At 39.6% G+C, this 16430-nt stretch overlaps 1 protein-coding gene and 1 pseudogene across 4 annotated transcripts in view; one reads left to right on the forward strand and one right to left on the reverse strand.

The window, feature by feature from the left end:
- STPG2 (sperm tail PG-rich repeat containing 2) overlaps positions 1-16430 on the reverse strand; it is a 718556-nt gene that overhangs the window by 579801 nt on the left and 122325 nt on the right. The gene's annotated exons all lie outside the window — the stretch shown is intronic.
- LOC103783521 (large ribosomal subunit protein uL18-like) lies at positions 10192-11577 on the forward strand (annotated as a pseudogene).

The raw sequence follows: 16430 nt of genomic DNA on the forward strand, positions 1-16430 counted from the left end.
AATCTACAAAGAACTTAAACAAATTTACAAGAAAAAAACAAACAACTGCATCAAAAAGTGGGCAAATGATATGAACAGACACTTCTCAAAAGAAGACATTTATGCAGCCAACAAACATAGGAAAAAAAGTTCATTATCAGTGGTCATTACAGAAATGCAAATCAAAACCACAATGAGATACCATCTCATGCCAGTTAGAATGGCAATCATTAAAGAGTCAGGAAACAACAGATGCTGGAGAGGATGTGGAGAAATAGGAACATTTTACACTGCTGGTGGGAGTGTAAATTAGTTCAACCATTGTGGAAGACAGTGTGGCAATTCCTCAAAGATCTAGAACCAGAAATACTATATGACTCAGCAATTCCATTACTGGGTATATACTCAAAGGATTATAAATCATTCTACTATAAAGACACATGCACACATATGTTTATTGCAGCATTGTTCACAATAGCAAAGACTTGGAACCAACCCAAATGCCCATCAATGACAAACTGGATAAAGAAAATGTGGCACATACACACCATGGAATACTACGCAGCCATAAAAAAGGATGAGTTCATGTCCTTTGCAGGGACATGGATGAAGCTGGAAACCATTATTCTCAGCAAACTAACACAAGGACAGAAAACCAAACACCGCATGTTTTCACTCAGAAGTGGGAGATGAACAATGAGAACACATGGACACAGGGAGGGGAACATCACACTCCAGGGCCTGTGTGGGGGTGGAAGGCTAGGGGAGGGATAGCTTTAGGAGAAATACCTAATGTAGATGACGGGTTGATGGGTGCAGCAAACCACCTTGGCTCATGTATACCTCTGTAACAAACCTGCACGCTCTGCACATGTATCCCAGAACTTAAAGTACAATTAAAAACAGAAAGAATTTGATTATAATGTTTTTGGTGACTATCCATTTGTGTTTAATCTATTTTAGGCTATTTGAGCTTCATGGATCTGGAGGTTTGTGTTCCTTTCCAAATTCAGGAATTCTTCTGTAGTTATGTTTTTAAGTAGTTTTCTGTCCCATTCTTTTTCTATGCTCCTCTGGAACTTCATTATTCATATATTGTTCTGTTTGATTGTATCCCACAGGCTTTCTTTACTCTTTTTCATTTTTTCTTTTTGTTTCTCTAACTGGGTAATTTCAAATAACCTGTCTTTGAGTTCACTGATTTTTGTCTCCTGCTAGATCAAGTCTGCCATTAAGAGTTCTCTGTGGAATTTTTTAGTTCAGTCATTGTGTCCTTCAGCTCCACAATTTCTGTTTGGTTTTATTTTATACATTCTATCTTCTTGTTGAACTTCTCATTTTCTTCATGTATTGTTTTCCTGATTTTGTTTACTTGCCCATCTCTGTTCTCTTGTAGCTCACTAAGCTTCTTTAAGACAATGGTTCTTTGTCAGGCTATTCATAGATCTCCATTTCATTAGGGTTAGTTCTTGATGCTTTATTTTATTCTTTTAGTGGTGTGACTTTTTCCTGATTTTTCATAATTGCTGTCTTTCATTGGTGTCTGTGCATTTGAAGGAACAGGCTCTTATTCTACTCTTTACATACAAGCTTCAGCAGGGAACATCCATCATTACTCAGCCCACCAAGATATTCAGTTGGTAGGCAAACTGGTGAGGTCCACAGGTCAGGTAGGCTTACTGCTGAATCCTTGGTCAGGTTGGCCAGGTTCCTGAGTCAGTGGGCAGGTGGGCCTGTTGCCTGTGTCCACAGGTGCTGGCCTGAAGCCTGAGTCTGCAGGGGCTGGCCTAGCACTTTGTTGGACCTGGAGCCTGAATCTGCAAGGGCCAGACTGGTACCTCAGTCTACTGAGGATGGCTTGGTGTTGGGACAGGCCTGGAGCGTGGATCTGCAAGTACCGGCTTTTTGCCTGGGTCTTCAGTGGCCATACTAGAGTCTGTAGCCATCCCTGCTACAGACAGTGCTACAGACAAAAGTTACTTGCCTGTAAGGGCAGTACTGGAGCCTGTACCCACTGGTGTTGGCCTGAAGCCTGGATCTGCCAGGGTGACCTGGTGCTATGACAAGCTTGAAGTGTAGGTTTGTTGGGTACATCCTGGCACTGGGGTTCACTGGGTTGGGCCTGGTGACATGACTCTGAGGCAAAGTGAGGTCCTTACTTCATCTTCCTTTCCCAACACATTTCTCTGCACTATCCTGCTCAGGTTGGGGTGAGGGGTTATGCCAGTAAGGTGAAACTGTCCTTCCTACCCTCTTTAATGCATCTTTTCTTATTTATGTGCTCCATGTAGATACTGTAATCTCTTATCTGGAAACCTTAGCACTTGTGAACATATTTTTATGCACAGATGGTTGTTTCAACTGATGTTTCTGTGAAGGTGATATGGTTTGGCTCTGTCCCTACCCAAATCTCATCTCAAATTGTAATTCTCACATGTTGAGGGAGGACCTAGTGGGAGGAGACTGGATCATGGCGGTGGTTTCCCCCATGCTATTCTCATGATAGTCAGGGAGTTCTCATGAGATCTGATGGTTTTAAAAGTGGCAGTTTAGCCTGCATTCATTCATTCTCTCTCTCTCTCTCCTGCTACCTTGTGAAGAAAATACTTGCTTCTCCTCCACCTTCTGCCATGATTGTAAGTTTCCTGAGGCCTCCCTAGCCATGTGGGACTGTGAGTCAGTTAAACTTCTTTCCTTTTTCTTTTTTATTTTATTTTATTATTATTATACTTTAAGTTTTAGGGTACATGTGCACAATGTGCAGGTTTGTTACATATGTATACATGTGCCATGTTGGTGTACTCACCCATTAACTCGTCATTTAGCATTAGGTATATTTCCTAATGCTATCCCTCCCCCCATCCCCAACCCACAACAGTCCCCAGAGCGTGATGTTCCCCTTCCTGTGTCCATGTGTTCTCATTATTCAATTCCCACCTATGAGTGAGAACATGCGGTGTTTGGTTTTTGGTCCTTGTGATAGTTTGCTGAGAATGATGATTTCCAGGTTCATCCATGTCCCTACAAAGGACATGAACTCATCATTTTTTATGGCTGCATAGCATTCCATGGTGTATATGTGCCATATTTTCTTAATCCAGTCTATCGTTGTTGGACATTTGGGTTGGTTCCAAGTCTTTGGGATTGTGAGTAGTGCCGCAATAAACATACGTGTGCATGTGTCTTTATAGCAGCACGATTTATAATCCTTTGGGTATATACCCAGTAATGGGACAGCTGGGTCAAATGGTATTTCTAGATCTAGATCCCTGAGGAATCGCCACACTGATTTCCACAATGGTTGAACTAGTTTATAGTCCCACCAACAGTGTAAAAGTGTTCCTATTTCTCCACATCCTCTCCAGCACCTGTTGTTTCCTGACTTTTTAATGATTGCCATTCTAACTGGTGTGAGATGGTATCTCATTGTGGTTTTGATTTGCACTTCTCTGATGGCCAGTGATGATGAGCATTTTTTCATGTGTTTTTTGGCTGCATAAATGTCTTCTTTTGAGAAGTGTCTTTTCATATCCTTTGCCCACTTTTTGATGGGGTTGTTTGTTTTTTCTTGTAAATTTGTTTGAGTTCATCGTAGATTCTGGATATTAGCCCTTTGTCAGATGAGTAGGTTGCGAAAATTTTCTCCCAATTTCTAGGTTGCCTGTTCACTCTGATGGTAGTTTCTTTTGCTGTGCAGAAGCTCTTTAGTTCAATGAGATCCCATTTGTCAATTTTGGCTTTTGTTGCCATTGCTTTTGGTGTTTTAGACATGAAGTCCTTGCCCATGCCTATGTCCTGAATGGTATTGCCTAGGTTTTCTTCTAGAGTTTTTATGATTTTAGGTCTAACATTTAAGTCTTTAATCCATCTTGAATGAATTTTTGTATAAGGTGTAAGGAAGGGATCCAGTTTCAGCTTTCTACATATGGCTAGCCAGGTTCCAGCACCATTTATTAAATAGGGAATCCCTTTCCCATTGCTTGTTTTTGTCAGGTTTGTCAAAGATCAGGTAGTTGTAGATACACAGCATTATTTCTGAGGGCTCTGTTCTGTTCCATTGATCTATATCTCTGTTTTGGTACCAGTACCATGCTGTTTTGGTTACTGTAGCCTTGTAGTATAGTTTGAAGACAGGTAGCATGATGCCTCCGGCTTTATTCTTTTGGCTTAGGATTGACTTGGCGATGCGGGCTCTTTTTTGGTTCCATATGAACTTTAAAGTAGTTTTTTCCAATTCTGTGAAGAAAGTCATTGGTAGCTTGATGGGGATGGCATTGAATCTATAAATTACCTTGGGCAGTATGGCCATTTTCACAATATTGATTCTTCCAACCAACGAGCATGGAATATTCTTCCATTTGTTTGTATCCTCTTTTATTTCATTGAGCGGTGGTTTGTAGTCCTCCTTGAAGAGGTCCTTCACGTCCCTTGTAAGGTGGATTCCTAGGTATTTTATTCTCTTTGAAGCAATTGTGAATGGGAGTTCACTCATGATTGGGCTCTCTGTTTGCCTGTTATTGGTGTATAAGAATGCTTGTGATTTTTGTACATTGATTTTGTATCCTGAGACTTTGCTGAAGTTGCTTATCAGCTTAAGGAGATTTTGGGCTGAGACAATGGGGTTTTCTAGATATACAATCATATCGTCTGCAAACAGGGACAATTTGACTTCCTCTTTTCCTAATTGAATACCCTTTATTTCCTTCTCCTGCCTAATTGCCCTGGCCAGAACTTCCAACACTATGTTGAATAGGAGTGGTGAGAGAGGGCATCCCTGTCTTGTGCCAGTTTTCAAAGGGAATGCTTCCAGTTTTTGTCCATTCAGTATGATATTGGCTGTGGGTTTGTCATATATAGCTCTTATTATTTTGAGATATGTCCCATCAATACCTAATTTATTGAGAGTTTTTAGCACGAAGAGTTGTTGAATTTTGTCAAAGGCCTTTTCTGCATCTATTGAGATAATTATGTGGTTTTTGTCTTTGGTTCTGTTTATATGCTGGATTACATTTATTGATTTGCGTATATTGAACCAGCCTTGCATCCCAGGGATGAAGCCCACTTGATCATGGTGGATAAGCTTTTTGATGTGCTGCTGGATTCAGTTTGCCAGTATTTTATTGAGGATTTTTGCATCAATGTTCATCAAGGATATTGGTCTAAAATTCTCTTTTTTGGTTGTATCTCTGCCTGGCTTTGGTATCAGGATGATACTGGCCTCATAAAATGAGTTAGGGAGGATTCCCTCTTTTTCTATTGATTGGAATAGTTTCAGAAGGAATGGTACCAGCTCCTCCTTGTACCTCTGGTAGATTTCGCCTGTGAATCCATCTGGTGCTGGAATCTTTTTGGTTGGTAAGCTATTGATTATTGCCACAATTTCAGATCCTGTTATTGGTCTATTCAGAGATTCAACTTCTTCCTGGTTTAGTCTTGGGAGAGGGTATGTGTCAAGGAATTTATCCATTTCTTCAAGATTTTCTAGTTTATTTGCGTAGAGGTGTTTGTAGTATTCTCTGATGGTAGTTTGTATTTCTGTGGGATTGGTGGTGATATCCCCTTTATCATTTTTTATTGCATCTATTTGATTCTTCTCTATTTTCTTCTTTATTAGTCTTGCTAGTGGTCTATCAGTTTTGTTGATCTTTTCAAAAAACCAGCTCCTGGATTCATTAATTCTTTGAAGGGTTTTTTGTGTCTTTGTTTCCTTCAGTTCTGCACTGATTTTAGTTATTTCTTGCCTTCTGCTAGCTTTTGAATGTGTTTGCTCTTGCTTCTCTAGTTCTTTTAATTATGATGTTAGGGTGTCAATTTTAGATCTTTGCTGCTTTCTCTTGTGGGCATTTAGTGCTATAAATTTCCCTCTACACACTGCTTTGAATGGGTCCCAGAGATTCTGGTATGTTGTGTCTTTGTTCTCGTTGATTTGAAAGAACATCTTTATTTCTGCCTTCATTTTGTTATGTACCCAGTAGTCATTCAGGAGGAGGTTGTTCAGTTTCCATGTAGTTGAGCAGTTTTGAGTGAGTTTCTTAATCCTGAGTTCTAGTTTGATTGCACTGTGGTCTGAGAGATAGTTTGTTATAATTTCTTTTCTTTTACATTTGTTGAGGACTGCTTTACTTCCAACTATGTGGTCAATTTTGGGATAGGTGTGGTGTGATGCTGAAAAAAATGTATATTCTGTTGATTTGGGGTGGAGAGTTCTGTAGATGTCTATTAGGTCTGCTTGGTGCAGAGCTGAGTTCAATTCCTGGGTATCCTTGTTAACTTTCTGTCTCATTGATCGGTCTAATGTTGACAGTGGGGTCTTAAAGTCTCCCATTATTATTGTGTGGGAGTCTAAGTCTCTTTGTAGGTCTCTAAGGACTTGCTTTATGAATCTGGGTGCTCCTGTATTGGGTGCATATATATTTAGGATAGTTCGCTCTTCTCGTTGAATTGATCCCTTTACCATTATATAATGGCCTTCTTTGTCTCTTTCGATCTTTGTTGGTTTAAAGTCTGTTTTATCAGAGACTAGGATTGCAACCCCTGCCTTTTTTTGTTTTCCATTTGCTTGGTAGATCTTCCACCATCCCTTTATTTTGAGCCTATGTGTGTCTCTGCACGTGAGATGGGTTTCCTGAATACAACACACTGATGGGTCTTGACTCTTCATCCAATTTTCCAGTCTGTGTCTTTTAATTGGAGCATTTAGCCCATTTACATTTAAAGTTATTAGTGTTATGTGTGAATTTGATCCTGTCATGATGATGTTAGCTGGTTATTTTGCTCGTTAGTTGATGCAGTTTCTTCCTAGCCTTGATGGTCTTTACAATTTGGCATGTTTTTGCAGTGGCTGGTACTGGTTGTTCCTTTCCATGTTTAGTGCTTCCTTCAGGAGCTCTTGTAGGACAGGCCTGGTGGTGACAAAATCTCTCAGCATTTGCTTGTCTGTAAAGTATTTTATTTCTCCTTCACTTATGAAGCTTAGTTTGGCTGGATATGAAATTCTGGGTTGAAAATTCTTTTCTTTAAGAATGTTGAATATCGGCCCCCACTCTCTTCTGGCTTGTGGAGTTTCTGCCAAGAGATCCGCTGTTAGTCTGATGGGCTTCCATTTGTGGGTAATGTGATCTTTCTCTCTGGCTGCCCCTAACATTTTTTCCTTCATTTCAACTTTGGTGAATCTGACAATTATGTGTCTTGGAGTTGCTCTTCTCGAGGAGTATCTTTGTGGCGTTCTCTGTATTTCCTGAATCTGAATGTTGGCCTGCCTTGCTAGATTGGGGAAGTTCTCCTGGATAATATCCTGCAGAGTGTTTTCCAACTTGGTTCCATTCTCCCCATCACTTTCAGGTACACCAATCAGACGTAGATTTGGTCTTTTCACATAGTCCCATATTTGTTGGAGACTTTGTCCGTTTCTTTTTATTCTTTTTTCTCTAAACTTCCCTTCTTGCTTCATTTCATTCATTTCATCTTCCATCACTGATACCCTTTCTTCCAGTTGATCACATCGGCTCCTGAGGCTTCTGCATTCTTCACGTAGTTCTCGAGCGTTGGCTTTCAGCTCCATTAGCTCCTTTAAGCACTTCTCTGCATTGGTTATTCTAGTTATACATTCATCTAATTTTTTTTCAAAGTTTTTAACTTCTTTGCCATTGGTTTGAATTTCCTCCTGTAGCTTGGAGTAGTTTGATCTTCTGAAGCCTTCTTCTCTCAATTCATCAAAGTCACTCTCCATCCAGCTTTGTTCTGTTACTAGTGAGGAACTGCGTTCCTTTGGAGGAGGAGAGGAGCTCTGCTTTTTTGAGTTTCCAGTTTTTCTGCTCTGTTTTTTCGCCATCTTTGTGGTTTCATCTACTTTTGGTCTTTGATGATGGTGAAGTACAGATGTGTTTTTGGTGTGGATGTCCTTTCTGTTTGTTAGTTTTCCTTCTAACAGACAGGACCCTCAGCTGCAGGTCTGTTGGAGTTTGCTGGAGGTCCACTCCAGACCCTGTTTGCCTGGGTATCAGCAGCAGTGGCTGCAGAACAGCGATGGCTGTAGAACAGCGGATTTTCGTGAACCGCAAATGTTGCTGCCTGATCAGTCCTCTGGAAGTTTTGTCTCAGAGGAGTACTTGGCCATGTGAGGTGTCAATCTGCCCCTACTGCGGATGCCTCCCAGTTAGGCTGCTCAGGGGTCAGGGCACCACTTGAGGAGACAGTCTGCCCGTTCTCAGATCTCCAGCTGCATGCTGGGGGAACCACTATTCTCTTTAAAGCTGTCAGACAGGGACATTTAAGTCTGCAGAGGTTACTGCTGTCTTTTTGTTTGTCTGTGCCCTGCCCCCAGAGGTGGAGCCTACAGAGGCAGGCAGGCCTCCTTGAGCTGTGGTGGGCTCCACCCAGTTCGAGCTTTCTGGCTGCTTTGTTTACCTAAGCAAGCCTGGGCAATGGCGGGCACCCCTCCCCCAGCCTCGCTGCCACCTTGCAGTTTGATCTCAGACTGCTGTGCTAGCAATCAGTGAGACTCCATGGTCGTAGGACCCTCTGAGCCATGTGCGGGATATAATCTCCTGGTGTGCCATTTTTTAAGCCCGTTGGAAAAGCACAGTATTAGGGTGGGAGTGACCAGATTTTCCAGGTGCCGTCTGTCACCCCTTTCTTTGACTAGCAAAGGGAATCCCTGACCCCTTGTGCTTCCCAAGTGAGGCAATGCCTCGCCCTGCTTTGGCCTGCGCACAGTGCACTGCACCCACTGTCCTGCACCCACTGTCTGGCACTCCCTAGTGAGATGAACCTGGTACCTCAGATGGAAATGCAGAAATCACCCGTCTTCTGTGTCACTCACGCTGGGAGCTGTAGACCGGAGCTGTTCCTATTCGGCCATCTTGGCTCCTTACCAACTTCTTTCCTTTATAAATTACCTAGTTTCATGTAGTATCTTTATAGCACTGTGAAAACAGACTAATACAGAGGGGTGTGCATTGGAAACTCCTATTCTCCCATCATGCTGTCATCATTCCTCTTGTCTAGTAGTTTCACTGCTGATTATCAAATGTTTTCCATGAACAAATCAGAGTGTGGATAGCTACCCAACTGGAATACCTATTATTTACATAACACCCTTCCATAACATTAATAGGTCACTGCTGATCTCAGTGAAAGTTTTCAAATCCATATGTCCTATAAAATTAAATCAACGAAACACCACTTCTCCCATTGCTTGTGTTTTCAATGATAAATATAACCAAATGTTGCCAAAGTCATCTCCACATATATATGTAGCACACATAAGCAAGGGTTAATTTATACTCTGAATTAGTATTTTAATACAAGAATAAACCAAAGTATCTACACATTTTTGTACAGATATTTGACATATTTGTAAATGTTATTGTAAACATATGCCACTGATATTGTATAACATTTGATAGCATCATTTCATGACAGAATTTTACTTTCAATGTGCTTTCTCTCAATATAATTACTTTCACTGGCTTTTCAGTTTGTTTTACAAGACTATCCAGAAGAAATGCATTTGGCCACAAATATCAACAAACCCAATATTGTTTTTAAAAATAAAGTTTTATCTGTATTATAAAGCAAGAAGTCCAGAAATACGCTATGTAAATATTAATTCAAGACTCAACAATGTCAAAACTCAGGTCTTTAGGATTCTCTTGAACATCTTTTGTTTTTGCTATATCATGGTCATAAAATGACTATTGCAAATGTAATTACCCCCATCTGTATTCCAAAAGGTATAAGAATAAAAATGGGGAGGATAGCAAAAAAGGCTCTCCTTATTATCAAGGATTACTTTAGTTTACTCTTTAAGAGTATTCACTTGCAGTTCAAGTGAATTTAAGGATTAATTAATACAGCTGGCAAGTAATTTATACAACAACTACTGGAAATGTATATCTCCTCGTAAGGAAAGTGTCAAACCTTTTTTACTTGTATAAAGAATAGCTTTGCTTTGTTAGGTGGAAACAGAGTTGTTTCATTGTTGTGTAAAAGGAAACAGAAGCTGACTAATAAAAGGAGTGTATTGGCTGTGGCCCTTTCCACCCCCTAGTGCTGCTGGGCCTGCAGGTCTTTGTTCCACAGTTTGTTAAAGTTGTTAAGAATAAGGCCTGCTTTAAGAGATACCAAGTGAAATTTAGAAGATGAGGAAAGGGTAAAACTGAATACCATCCTTGGAAACACTTAGTGATACAGGATAAAAATAAATATAAAACACCCAAATACAGGATGATAGTTCATGTAACAAACAGAGATATCATTTGTCAGATTGCTTATGCCCGTATAGACAGGGATATAATAGTCTGTGCAGCATATGCACACGAACTGCCAAAATATGGTATGAACGCTGGCCTGACAAATTATGTTGCAGCGTATTGTACTGGCCTCCTGCTGGCCTGCAGGCTACTCAATAGGTTGGGCATGGACAAGATCTATGAAGGCCAAGTGGAGGCAACTGGCGATGAATACAATATGGAAAGCATTGATGGTCTGCCGGGTGCCTTTACCTGCTATTTGGATGCAGGCCTTGCCAGAACTACCACTGGCAATAAAGTTTTTGGCACCCTGAAGGGAGCTGTGGATGGAGGCTTGTCTATCCCTCACAGTACCAAATGATTCCCTGGTTATGATTCTGAAAGCAAGGAATTTAATGTAGAACTACACGTGAAGCACATTGTGGGCCAGAATGTTGCAGAATGTTGCAGATTACATGTAAGATGAAGATAATTACAAGAAACAGTTCTCTCAATACATAAAGAACAGAGTAACTCCAGACATGATGGAGACGTACAGGAAAGCTCATGCTGCTATACGAGAGAATCCAGTCTATGAAAAGAAGCCCAAGAAAGAAGTTAAAAAGAGGTGGAATCGTCCCAAAATGTCCCTTGCTCAGAAGAAAGATCGGGTAGCTCAAAAGAAGGCAAGCCCCCTCAAGAGCTCAGGAGCAGGCTGCTGAGAGCTAAACCAAACAATTTTCTATGAAGATTTTCAGATAAAGACAATAAAAGTATGGACAGAAAAAAAAATGGAGTGTACCGTGTTAGTTACCGATTTATTCCTCTCCCTCGACATTTATCCTCCTTGGCCTAGGTTTTACTGGATCTGGACCCTGTACAAATTTCTTTTGCCAGCTTGTCTAATCTTAGTTGGCAAGAGAGGGCACCAGATGGACATTGTATGTCATGGTAAAGGAAGGGGTTTCACTTCCTAATTCTAGTGTATTTTCTTCCTTCTGTGGTGTGCCTGCTAGTGACATGCTGGAGGCCCATTGAGTTTCTCAGGAACCCTCAAGGACAGCTTCCTGTAGACAAGCCCCAATCTGCCATTACTTCAGTTGATAACTACATACAGATAAACTCCGGTCCACTGACTCCAGTGAACTTCTTTGCCACCCAGTGAACCATAGCTATGCCCTCTCCAGTGAGATCTCAGTCTTAGGAGCGGGAGGTGATTCTTCCAAGTTCTTAGTGTATTTCTTGCCCTTCTCTCTCTCTCTTTCTCATTCTCTTTACCCAATCCCACTAAAGACAGTACATTTGTAGAGGCTTCCTACATAAGCTGTTTTAGTATAGAGTCTAGTTTTCCATTATAAGTAGTTGACCATTTTTAACTAATTTTTAAATATTAAATTATCAACATTCACATTATTGGTGTGCTTTCTATCTCTTGCCTGAATCTTATCAGATATACAAGGAACATTCACCAGGTTGTGCCCTCTGGACCACATGAGTCTGTCAAACTTATCAGGCAGATTCTCAGACTGGTAAGATGCAGACGGCTCTTCCTTTGAAAATGGCCAGTGTTCCCAGGGGAAAGGCAATTCCAAAGACAAGAGGTATTTGTTTCTATTGCTCTTCTAATAAATACCACAAATTTAGTAGCTTAAAATAACATACATTTATTAACTTAATCACATTGGAAAGTCTCTTTTACCATGTCAAATAACATATGCACAAGTTCCAGGGATTAGGACATGAACATCGTTAGGGGGATGTAATTCTACCACAGTAAGCAGTCTAGCCCACAAAGATTCATTCATCTCACATTCAATGCATTCATCCCATCCTAATATTCCCAAGAGTCTTAACTCATTACAACAGCAGCTCAAAGTCTGAAATCTAATCTATATCTCATCAGCTCAAAGAACCCAAATTCACATCATCTGAAAAATAAAAATCAGATATGGATGAAATTCTGGATATGATCCATCTAGGGCAAAATTCATCTCCATCTGTAGACTTGCAAAACTAGAAAACAAGTTAACAGCTGTCAAAATACAAGATGGAATAAGTGTAGCACACCAGACAAACATTTCCATTCAAAAAAGAAAAATGGGAAGAAAAAAGAAATCAGCCATCTCAAGCAAACTCAAAACCCTGTAAGGAAAACTCCACTGAGTTTCAAGGCCTAGGAATAACCTGTGTGGTTCACAGCTTCACCCTCAGAGAATAGGATGGCTCTGACTTTGGACTCAATCTTCCTTTTTCATGAAGAGTAGCATTGATTTCAGCATAAGTAGTTTTATCAGCCTGCTTCCTGCCTTTAGAATTCCAGAGTCTCAATAGTCTTCCTTCATGTATCCTTCTTTCTGTCCCTTTCAGTCTAAGCTGGCAGTGCTGCTATTGATATAAAATCTCATGAACATTTTGAGTCTCCTACATCTGTCATGGGAATTCACTCCACACAACAGCTCTTCTACAGGTCTTTCCTAGATAATGCAGGTCTATTTTTGGCCTCTTCAGAGATGGCTGAAGGGATCCATGAGTCATACACCTGATTTCTTCAAAGAGCTTCTGTGTGACTGAATACTCTGGCTCTAGATCCTTCCAAGGCACTAGCAAAAGATAATTCAACCACAACCTCAGTTTTCTCCCCAGAACTCGCTTTCCTGAAAGTGAATCTTCGAATTTGAGTGTCTTTTTCAAATTGGATAGGTTGGAAATTTCCCACATCATCAAGTCCTGGTTTCTTTTGGCTTAACAGTTCTTCCTTCAATTTGTGCTTTTCCTGTCACATTTTACGATAAGCAGAAAGAAGAAACCTCAGCACACCTTCAACACTTGGCAATCTCCTTATCCAAATCCAAGGACATTCCTTACAAAGTCTAGTTTCCACATAATCATGTAGGACACAATTTAGCTACACTTTCTACCACTCTATAACAAGAATCCCCTTTCCCATAGTTTCAAATAATGTCTTCCTCATTTTCTTCTGATCCTTCACTAGCAGTAAGTACCTTTAACGTCCATATTTCTACCAACAGTCTGTTTAGGATAATTTTCTTTTTAGAGATATGAATAAATTAGTTTTATTTTCTTATAGTAGATGTTTTGAACCTCATTTAATAGTTCCTTGTTTCGTTGTGGAGAACAGAGCTACAGAATTTTATTTCACCTACTTCCACTCAGTTATCTCTCTTCCTCTTTGGAGTTTAGTTTGTCCTTTTTATTTTCTATTTCCTAAGTGTGAGAGCTGAGTACATTGATTTTACATCTTTCTTCTTTTCTAATATAAGCATTAATTCTATATATTATCCACTAAATACAAGATTTTATCCTACAAATGTCGATATGCTATGTTTTCATTTTCACATAACTTGAAATATTTTCTGATTTTCCTCATAATTTCCTCTTTCACCTATGGTTTATTTGGAAGTATGTTGCTCAATTTCCAAATTATAATTTTCCAGACATTTTTCTGTGATTTATTTTTTGTAAACACTGTTGTGATCAGAGAGCATATTTGCTATTATTTCAATACTTTAAATATATTAAAACTTGTTTTATTAATAAAAATGTTCTATCTTGGTAAATGTTCTATGTGCATGTAGAAATATGTGTATTATGCATATTTAAACATATTGGGTGGCATGTTCTATAAGTGCTTATTAGGTCACACTTGGCTAATAGTCCTGTTCAATCTTCTATAACCTCACTGAGGTCTCACTCTATCAATTATTGAGACCAGAGTAGTGAAATAGCTAGCCATAATTGTTAATTCTTTATTTCTCCATTCTATTCTGTCAGTTGTTCCCTCAAGCATTCTGAATCTCTACACATGCATATACCTTTAGGATTACCGTGTCTTCTCGATGATCTCTTTCTTTTTCATTATGAAATATCCCTCTTTATCTCTAGTAATACTCTTTATTCTTATATGTATTTTATCTGATACTAATATAGACACTACAGCATTTTTATTGATGCTTGCACAATATATCACTTTTCATGCTTTTACTTTTAGCCCATGGGTATCTACATATTCAAAGTATATTAATTAGAAATAGCACAGTTGTATCATGCTTTTATATTTTATATTAGTTATCTGCAGAAGAGGACATAGAAGTATTACAAAATCCTAGGGTTGCGTGCTCTTATTCTCATATTGGTACTTTCCAGAGGCTTTCTAAAGCACCCCAGTTTGCAACGAACACTTCAAGTATTATTTGATGTGCTGAATCATAAGGCCTGAATGAAAAAGTAGCTTGCAATGCAGCCTGAACCTACTATAGAGCTTTGTCTTCTTCTGGTTCCCACTCAAAACTGCACACTTATCAGTATCTCAGTAGAAAGGCCAAAGTAATACACCCAAATGCAATATATATTATCTCTAAAACCCAGAAAGACCTACCAAGAGTTGTAACTCTTTTTCATGGTAGATGGTGGAAGGAATGGCAACTTGTCTTTCACCTTGGAGGGGATATTTTGACATTATCCAGGCCACTGGACCCCAGAAACTTCACTGCAGTAAGAGGCCCCTGAAATTTCATGGGGTTAATCTTCCATTATCCGGTTTGCAAGATTCTTCCTACTTACAGCTATTCAAATCTAATCGGCATAATGCCATCAATATACCAGACTATGTTGTTTTGCGCCAGTAAAAATGCTGTATCTGAGATAGCAGCTGCAGTCTCTATCACCACCATCTGATTAAGTCTATAATGATCCACAGTCACCTCCCAAAATTAATCTGACTTCTGCACAGCTCACATAGGCAAATTACATAGAGATGTGATAACTATCTCTACTCCCGAGTCTTCCAAGTCTCTGGTGGTGGCAATAATCTATGCAATTCCCCAGAAATTCAGTATTGTATCTGGCTTTATACATTATCAAGGGAGAAATTTCCACAATGTTGTTAAAATGGCCATACTGCCCAAATAAATTTATAGACTCAATGCTATTTCTATTAAAGTACCATTGACATTCTTCAGAGAACTAGGGAAAACTAAAATTCAGATGGAACCAGAAAAGAGCCTGAAAAGCCAAGGCAATCTTAAGCAAAAAGAAAAAAGCTAGAGGCAGTATGCTACCCAACTTCAAATTAGAGTCCAGGCCTACAGTAACCAAAACAGCATGATACTGGTACAAAAAAATAGTCACATAGACCAACCGATCAGAATAGAATACCCAGAAATAAGACCACACACCTACAACTATCTGATCTTCAACAATCTTGACAAAAACAAGCAATGGGGAAAGGATTTTCTATTCATTAAATGGTGCTGAGATAACTGGCTAGTCATATGCAGAAGACTGAAACTGGGCCCCTTCTTTACACGATGTACAAAAATTAACTCAAGATAGATTAAAGACTTAAAATTTAAAATTCATATGGAACCAAAAAAGAGCCTGCATAGCCAAAAAGCAAGACTAAGCAAAAAGAACAAACGTGGAGGCATCACACTACCTGATTTCAAACTATACTTTAAGGCCAGAGTCACCAAAACAGCATGGTACTGGTATAAAAACAGGCACATAGACCAATGGAACAGAATAGAGAACCCAGAAATAAACCCAAATACTTAAAGCCAACTGATATTCAACAAACAAAAACATAAAGTGGTGAAAGGACACCCTTTTCAACAAATGGTGCTAGGATAATTGCCTAGCCATATGTAGAGAATGAAATTGGATCCAATCTCTAACTTTATACAAAAATCAACTCAAGATTGATTAAGGACTTAAATTTAAGACCTGAAACTAAAAATTCTAGAAGATAACATTGGAGGAACCCTTCTAGATATTGGCTTAGGCAAGGATTTTATAACCAAGAACCCAAAAGCAAATGCAATTTTAAAAAAAGTAAATGGGCCAGGCACGGTGGCTCACACCTGTAATCCCAGCACTTTGGGAGGCTGAGATGGGCGGATCACAAGGTCAAGAGATGGAGACCATCCTGGCCAACATGGTGAAACCCCGTCTCTACTAAAAATACAAAAAATTAGCTGGGCGTGGTGGCCTGTAGTCCCAGCCTATAGTCCCAGCTACTCAGGAGGCTGAGGCAGGAGAATCACTTGAAACCGGAAGGCGGAGGTTGCAGTGAGCCGAGATCATGCCACCGCACTCCAGCCTGGGCAAAAAGAACAAAACTCTGTCTCAAAAAAAATAAAAAATAAAAAAAAGTAAATAACTGGGACTTGAACTAAAGAGCTTTTGTGTGGCAAAAGGAAC

The sequence above is a fragment of the Pan paniscus genome, chromosome 3 (genome assembly GCF_029289425.2).
Source record: "Pan paniscus chromosome 3, NHGRI_mPanPan1-v2.0_pri, whole genome shotgun sequence".
NCBI classification, from domain to species: Eukaryota; Metazoa; Chordata; class Mammalia; order Primates; family Hominidae; genus Pan; species Pan paniscus.